Here is a 9,188-nt window from a genome sequence, read left to right as displayed (position 1 = left end):
ATTTAACTGCATGATTCTAGCGTGGCCTGATAACATTTGCTATCATGCACTGATAGCCATGGAAAACAGTCTTTATGTCTCCAAGGAAAAGCAGACTTTAAGGTCTCCCAACATTGGATTAGATGCCCTTATTTCTAAAATAATCTTTCAGAATCAATGAGTTATTAAAAGGGGGCACATACCATCCCCCACCCAGAAATTAGTAACATTGTTTTTGGCAAAATTCTACCAAATAATAATAAAAAAACTTTATTTTGCATTCTGCCTCCCTTCATGGAATTTGCAATCCAACTGGAAACATAGAAACAATATCTGAAATACCAAGCTATAGGGGGTTGCAATTTAGAGTTATGAAACTGGGTTCTTCTCATATCTTCCCATTTTCTTTCTGACAATGCAAAAGGGAAATTGAGTCTTTATTTCTTAAGGTGAGGTCTATGGCAGGATAGAAAAACAAAGATGGCTTCCAAATATTTCCATTTCTAGCTATTTACTCCAAAATCCTAAGACTTTGGGGAACTCAAAGAATGTTGGTTTCCACTAAAGGGAGGAGATTCAAGGAAAAGATTTTTCCACAGTATAAAATAATTGTCCTGGCCTTCTTTTTTTTTTTTTTTTTTTTTGGTTGGGGAAGGGAAGATGAGGTAGAGATAAAAACAAAAGAAAAGAAGGAAAATTAGAATGATAGATCACAATCATAGAGAGCAAGAATGTCCAGAGGAAACGGTTAACAGGTACACACCAAGAAAGACAACCAAGAGAGACCGTTGCTCTTGTTCAAGGACCAAGTTGCCCCACAGGACTACAGAGAGTACAGTGCACAAACTACCCAAACTTCACATGATCAAGTTTGGCTCATGGAACAACCATTACCATTTCTGATATCATCTACAGGAGATTTCAATTTATCATCAGCTAACACCTCGCCCAATAGCCACCCAGAAGGAGAGCTGCCCGTGTTACAAAACTGCATATGCCCCACCTGAATTTCTTCCTGATAACATGTCTCCTCTCAAAGCTTAAGGATTCTTCACCTGAAACTAATACAACATTGTAAATCAACTATACTCCAATAAAATTTTTTTAAAAAGCTTAAGGATTCTTTTAAGCCCAAGAAGAAGCAGGTGGTAAGCTATCTAGTGGGCAGGTAAGGCTGGAAAAACTGAATTGAACCAGCTTGAAACTGCGTTTAGACTCTCTAAGGGTATAGTCATTACATATCATACGAGGGAATTTGCACTTCTGGGGGAACTTGGCCACCAACCAGGAGGTAGAAAGTCACAGTTAAAAATCACTGCTGAACATGTATATCTTCGTGGAACTTAAATATTGTGTTAGGAATTTTAAGGAAAATATTAAGAAATTTAATGGTAACTTGAAGCATAAGTTTTACATATGAAGACAGAATAGACTCTTTTATGGAATAGAATATAAAATAAACTAAAATACTAAATATTATGGCCATTACCTTCAAACTCAAACTCAAAAGATTTCCTCCAACTCTGCCCTAGGGCTTTAGCTCCCTCCGCTCTAAGAATAAGATACTTCAGTAGGAAATGTAATAAACACCACTACACAATAACATGTGCAATTCATTGTGAATCTTTCCGGTGCTCTAAATTTTCAGGGAAAAAAAAACTTTTTAAAAATGAGTTTGCATAGATAAACTATTATAAGCTAATTACTGAAAAAAACAAATATTTACATAAACATAGGATATTTACATAAGTATGAAGAAACACTGCATACTTTGATGTGCAGAGTTACTTCCCTTACAGTCTTCATTTAGGTAAAAAGATTTTGGGGTTGTTTTTTTCCCAACTCACCAGCTCTACGCAGCAGCATCCCACACCACGTGTGGCCTCACACGGCTTCTCCGCCTCCTTCACAGAAGAGTAGCTGGAGACGATTCCCGTCGCTTCCTCGTGGGCGCGAAGGGTGTGCCCACCACACGACGATGGTCGATGACGGTGTCCTTGCTGGCGTCAGGGTCGAGGCCAGGTTCGGCACCGCGGGCGGGAAGACGCTGGCATGGCGGCGTCCCAGCACCCAGCCCGGACCAGAGCCTCGTGCAGGCACCCGCAGCTCACCGTCGCAGTTGGCGCAGGCTTGCCTGGGCTCGTTCAGCCGCACCAGTTCGGTCCTTGGCTCGTACCAGCTCCTCTGCGGGTGTCAGGCTCAGCTCCACACCCAGCACCTGTTCCAGGGCCTTGATATTCTGGCCCGCACCCTGGCAGCTTCCTCTGCTGGCTCCGCGGGGTGAGGCCTGCAGGCTTGAAGTCTGGAAACTTGATGCCTGCAGTCTCAGGAACAGCTGGCTTCTCGGCCTCCTTTTCCTGGGGCGGCTGCTTCTCGGGGTCCTTGCTCCGCAGCGGGGTCTGCGGCTGTGAGTAGCTTCAGCGAGTCCTGGCTACGCTCCTCACGCTCCTCTGCCGGGACTAGATCTGGCGCAGCTTATGTAGCGGGTACTTCTCCGCCGCCACCTGCTCTGAGGCTTGTTACCGGCAACGCTTCAGCTTTCCTTCCGCCGTTGCAGGTGCCCAGCATCAAACCCTGGTATCTTGAGGTCTGTGTTTGGCATGGCGTGCATGTTGGCCAGCTTGGCACAGATATGGTAATACCGCTCCTTCAAGTCCTCCACAGACCTCTTCTTAAACCGCTGGTGATCATCCCGATCGTGGCTAATGACAAAACAGAGGTCAAAGCGGCGGCTGAGGTCAAAGAAGTGGTCGTTTCTGCCTTTGTTCAAGAGTTGTCGTGAAGATAGAGCTAGTATCCCTGCTCTGAATACACTGGCACCTGCACAGTCTTATGGAACCTGGCGAAGGGGTAGTCCTTGCCCTCCTCAGCTGCCTGTCGCCAGTAGAAGAATGTGGCTTCAGCCTTGCAGACTAGGTTGGTGAATGGCATCCACTTACAGGACCACGCCTTCTTGGGGCCCAACTTGGCCTTAACTGTGCGGTGGCCTTGACCAGGGTCACTGGGTAACAGTGGAGGTGCATCCTTCTCGTCAGAGTAGCACAGTGCTTAGAATTCCTGGTGCATGTCCGTGGGAAGGTCAGTGTCTCTGAGGACTTCCTGGACTTTTTCTTCCGCGGGTTGGTATTGTCCTTCTTGCTGATGGTCCCGGAAGCCGCATGACCCTCTTATCCCCGAGTTCTAGCATGTCCTACCCATCTGTGCCCACAGACATTGCGCCTGAGAGATAGGGGAGTGCCCCGAGGTCAAGGATCAGTGCCTGGACTTCCGCACTGCGGCCTGGTGGCTCCATTATCCCCGCAAAACCACAGACCTTTTTTCTTTGCCGGGGGTGGGAGAGGTGGCTGGTACGCAATAACTTTACTGAAAGAAAAGTGTAGTGAAATCTGTCGAAAGCTTAAGGAAGAGAACTTCGACACCTCCCCTCAAGCTCAGGACCAAGTGCAACGAGTGGATTCTTTCAGGATGTTGTCAGGCAGGGTGCGTCCATCTCCCTGCTGTTTCCCTGCAAAGATCTGCGTCTCTATCAGCCAGTGTCAGCTGGCGGGCAGCAACCAAACCAGTCGTTTGCACTGGGAAATATGAAGAATTATTAATTCATAAGAGGGAATTTACCAATAAGAATGGTAAAGAGAATCTAAAGAATACAGAAAAGACAGATGTAAGTGGCAGTCACTACCTCTAGGACTAAAAGAGAGTATTCAAGGAAGAGAAACTTGGAAGAAAGCTACGCAGACTGATGTTCAGAACCAGTTGCAGAAAGTGCGACTGTCTCCCACTGGAGGGCAGAGTATTTCACCGAGGTGTTGGACACCACGCCTGGCCGGCAGAAACTAACTGCACAAAGGGATTCGAGCAACACTACTAGGAAGCCACCAGCTGAAGAGGATGGGAGCAGGGCACTGAAACTTGCTGGGAGTGGCTACCTCTGAGGTGAGAACAAATCTCACGAGAAAGCTGCATCTGGAGTTCTGGCAAAACGTGCTAAGAATCCACTCCACAGGGGACACACTATTGAGTGACCCACATGAGAATGGCAGCTCAGCTGCATATCACTATAGCAAAAGGGGAAAACCACTGGTTTCTGGAAGAGGGGGTCTTCTCCCCTGTGGTATCCTTCCAGAGCCTTCTACTATAATGTTTAACATTATGCCAAGTGTTAAAGGAGAACTGATTACAAGGTCCAGCTCCAATATTACAAAGCAGGACAAAGGAGGATGGTTTAGGGGCTGAGGTTATATGTTGAGAACAGACACCCTGTACTTCCAAATAACTTCAACTATAATCCTTCAGCCATAAAGGAAGACCAGCATTCGTTTCAAAATTCTGCATGTCCATGTATCATCTATACATAAATATTTTGAAGTCTGAGTCTGTGTCGTGGTGACGGGGGCGGATTAGTATCAAGGAACGCTTGCTTCTGGCCACCTCATTTCTTAGATGAAGCTGCATATCAATAAATAACAGTAGGTGGTATTAAATGTTAAAAATCAAGGTAAAATAATGATCGCAGCAAACTCTTTTCACGTGATATTAGAACACTGTTTAACAAAGCCACTTGAGTCATCTGAATCTCTAATGGAAACATTCTATATCCTATTAATATTAGGCTAGATATTGAAAAAACAAACTGATGAGATGCAAATGATTACTGTCTCATGGAAATGAGTTCTGTATGGTAAAGAAGATAAGCCCAAATTTTATGGTTTTATTATCCTGTATAGGTCATTATACCAGTTCGATATCTAACTAAGCAAATTTATATATATATATATTTATACGATCCTATATATATATATATATATATATATATATAGGATTGTTTCATTTATTCACATTTAAGTTTTTATTGATAGATTACATCTGCCACATACCTTCTGTTTTCTGTCTTCCTCCTTTACATTGAGTATTTTTGCACTAAGTGAATATTTTTAATGTAACATTCTAATTTCTTTAATGTTTTTTCACTTTTGAAAAAAGGATTTTCTTAGTTGTTGCTCTGGGGATTTTTATATATATCTTAATTTAGAATCTACTCTAGATTTATACTGGTTTAATTCCATTAATTCTGAAGAGCTTGATTTTTTGTGGTATTATTGTTATTCAGTTGCATCTGTATATCATACAAATCCAACAATAAATTGTTATAATTATTACTTTATATAATTTCATTTATTTTAAAGGAGCTGAGGAAAGAAAGGAGAGCAGGCATATATTTATAACACTTATATATGTAGTTATATCTTCTTATGTACCATTTCTGGTTCTCTTCACTTGTGCCTGTAGATTTGAGTCACCATCTGGTATCATTTCCTTAGCCCAGTACAACTTTGCTCCCACTCACCTCCTTCGTGCTGGTGTTGGCAAATAACATTTCTATATGTTATGGGCCAAACAATACAATTATATTGTTTTATACAATTTATTTTGTAATCAGTTAAGAGAAGAGGAAATAAGGGCTTTATCAATTTCATAGTTCTCCAAACTTCAAGAATGAAATCATTTTTTGTGTAAGCCTTGAACTTTGAGTCAGGAGTTGGGACTTCATACCTAGATCTTAATTAAGCCGGACTAACTTGAGAGATGAGGATTCAAAAGAAAATGTGCAAGTGTCTCCTCCAATTGCCCTCAAAGCATGAAGGAAATTACAATTTGAATGTGTTACGGAGTCGTACTCAGTTAATATTTACCAGTCTTTTAAAAAAAGTCCTATATGCTGAAGGTCTGATGACTGAAATATACTTAAAAGCCTAAATTGATGACTTAACAATGTTGAAAAAGAAGGATTAGGCCTTGATGCCACATAGCAGCATAAAAAGATTTTAGACCCATTTCGCTGGCTGATTTAACAGCAAATGTATCTGACGGTGAAATAAATGACCTGTCAATGTATCATCCAGCCATGCATTTCTGTGATTTCAATAGTTACAAACATTATTACTCCATCTCCTCAGTTTTATTCTTTTTTTTTTTTTTTACTGACATGTAAAAATCAGACATTATGTGTGACAGAATAAAGCTTTTGTGGAAGGTAAAAAGAGGTTTTACCTGAAATAAGCACCACTTCTCATTTTACAACCATGATATCAAAAGAGACTTATACTCTGACCTTGCATTTGAAAGAATGTTGTATGTAGTGTGATAAAAAAATCATGGAAGGATTTAGCAGACTTGTAGGTTCAGGCACTAGAGTCCAAGGGTAAAGATGCAAAGAAATATCAAAAAAAAAAAAAAAAAACCTGCTAAAGTAGAATGACTCCTTCCCTCTGGCAAAATCACTGCCTCCCAGAAATAAAATGTAACATCCCAATTCTTTCAAGTGAGACCCTCTGATTTTCTCTCACCATAGCCCTGGGGCCATACCAAAGCCATCCTACTCTTATTACGGTAGCAAGGTTACAATGAACCTACCCAAGGAGCTGAAATATAAATGGGAATGCCTCTAAATTAGAAAAGAGTGGTGAGGAAGACTACAAAAGAAAACCTAAAAAGCCAAAGAAGTAAATGTAGTATAATCTAGAAAGACAAAAAAGAGAAACATAAATTTAATATATCAGAAAAAACAAAATGAGTTTCCTTCATTTTTGACGCTTTCTAACCAAAAGCTGGAAGGAATCTGAGAGCTCATCTAATCCAGCTTCTTAGTCTTCCAGATAAAAAAATTGTAGCCTAGAAAGGTACTTCCCCAGATACATTCTTTGAGATTCTTCTGAACTTACAGTTTTAGGAAGAGAAATAACTTTAAAAAAAAATTAAAGGGTGAACACAAAAATTTTAAAGTATACTTAAAGCTAAATTTAAATACGTATTACTTTGTAGATACATCCCAAATACTAACAGAGAAAGTGAAGTGCCGTTTTGTAGATGTTTATGGTGACCATAAACACAGATTTCTATAGAGTAGAAAAGACATTACTTTGGGAAATGAGTAATTGAGAAATGTAAAAATATTGCATTTTATCAATATTTTTGACATGGCATGCATTGGTAGTACAAGAAAATATCCACTAAAGAAGCTGGATTCGTTTTTAATAACTTTTTAAAAAATTGACAATGATAAATACAATATTTATTTCTGACAGCTAAAATTGAAGAGGCCGATGAAGAATTTGAAAAGTTAACAAACACCATAAAATCATACCTACTAAGATGGATAAATCTATGGAGATTATTCAACTTAAATAAAGGAAAAGCAGTTTTCAATTTTATAAAGGGTTTGTAAAAAATTAACAAACAGAAACCTCAATTAAAGAGAGTTGGGAGACCAGAAGGGGGAGCTCTCAGACCCTGTGATGACAGCAGAGCCCAACAGGAAGGAGAAAGACTCCTCTTCTTTCCTGGCAAGGACTCCACCAGTGAAGAGCAATGCACTCTGTTTATTGTAGCTCCCTCCCCGAACCACCCCCCCACCAAGGCCAACTTCCTTTTCCTCTCTTGAAAAGCATTCTCCTCCCTATGCCTTGTGGCAATTTGCAGGGTTGCAGAACTCAAATTGTAATTCTCTGCTGATCCCAAATGAACCCATCTTTGCTGGAGAAATATCTAGCAGTCTATTTGTTTCGGGTTAACAGGTTTCTACACAGACGATGAATTAGTATCTCTTTACTATCAAAGAAAACACAACAGAATAGTTACTCACAAAAGAATAGAAGATACAGAGAATCTATAAGAAGCATTTATTAAAGAGCTTACTTTTTCCACCTCTATCATCAGTGTATTATGGCAACAATTAAAATAGTTTTGCAAAACTATGTTTTAAGTATCGTGTACGTTTTACGTTTTATGGAAAGAAAATAGTTTAAAAAGACAAAAACAAGAAACGCATGCAGGTACACATGTGTAGCCAGGAATATTACATTATTTTATGCCCTCAAAAAACCCTACAGTCTAAACTATTATTTCCCCCTAGATAATATACAAAAGTAACCTTAATAGTAGGAATCAGATTGTGGTTACTTTTCCCAGAACAGCTACTTACATGCAATAATTAAAATGAGGAATTCTTTAAGCACTGAAAGGCAGATGTCAAAAATGTCACTTACTACATACACCTCAGGATGAATTTTCCTACCCACTCAGTTATTCCTTGAAGGTATAAAGTTTTCCTGAAAATCGACTGGAACCTATTTTCATTTTAAAAATTAAGCCTGGTACACCATACTCTACATAGATAATGACTAGGATGTATTAGAGGTCAATAAATATTAAATGAAGTCCAGGGCTAGGCAGAATTATTCTTTTTTCTGTTTTGAAGGGATAGAAGGCCCCAATTAGCTGCAAAGAAGGCTTGAAATGTGTTATAGGTGCAGATTAACTCCTGCTAAAAATGGAGTTCAGTTAGAAAATAAGGATGCAATGAACATTAGGCAGGCATCTCCTATGCTCTGACACATCCTGTAATAACAATGGAATAATCCACCCACTTCCTCACCAGCATCACCATATAAATTGGATCACTTTCATATTATTATTACTATTCATACCAAAATAAGTCCAGTTCACTTTCTTCTTTTCTGAAATTCTATGATTTTTTTTCAGTTGCTTCACCACAATCCACATCACTATGGCAAATAGTATTTGCATTTCATGCACTTACCTGAGATCAAAAGCCGACATAAGGTCTTCAATTTGAACGATACTGGGTTCTGAGCAATTAAATTAAAATACTATGTAATTTTGGAAGTTGTCTCAAGTGGACCTGAGGGAAATAGACGAGGGCCATAAGAAATTAGAGCGAGTCCTGTGATTCATTTGTTTATAAATTCCTTTGGTTAATTTAATTCTGCTTTTGCAACCACAATAACAACAAAAAGTCCTCTGTTGCACATATGTACATGGTATCATATACAAATCTAAATTTTCATAGAAAGACAACAAAAGTGAAATCATATCAGCCTAGTTTCTAGTTTTAATAGTTATTTGGGTAATAGGCTAGACTCTGTGAGTCTTATTTTCAGAATCTCCAACAAGTATCATAATACCTGGGTGATCGTAGGCTGGTCCATGCTAGTATGCCCACACATGTTTTCAGCCAGCATCACTTCTAACTGGTCAGCGCTCATGTCATTTACATCGTTAAAGATTTTTAATAATCCTATGGTACCTATAATATAGGATATTTTTAAGAATTCAGCAGAGTGTCTGCAAAGTTTCAATAATTAATTCCCTCCTTTGAGTCACTCTTGATAAATAACTCTATAAAATTTTTT

General features: G+C 39.4%; 1 pseudogene; it reads right to left on the bottom strand.

Annotated features, from left to right (window-relative positions):
* Positions 1-1,781: 1,781 nt before the first annotated feature.
* Positions 1,782-3,193, bottom strand: LOC101280328 (DNA methyltransferase 1-associated protein 1-like; annotated as a pseudogene).
* Positions 3,194-9,188: the final 5,995 nt, after the last annotated feature.

Source organism: Orcinus orca, chromosome 21 (genome assembly GCF_937001465.1).
Source record: "Orcinus orca chromosome 21, mOrcOrc1.1, whole genome shotgun sequence".
Lineage (NCBI taxonomy): Eukaryota > Metazoa > Chordata > Mammalia > Artiodactyla > Delphinidae > Orcinus > Orcinus orca.
The sequence above is the reverse complement of the archived record's forward strand: the minus strand, read 5'-3'. Positions and strand labels throughout refer to the sequence as shown.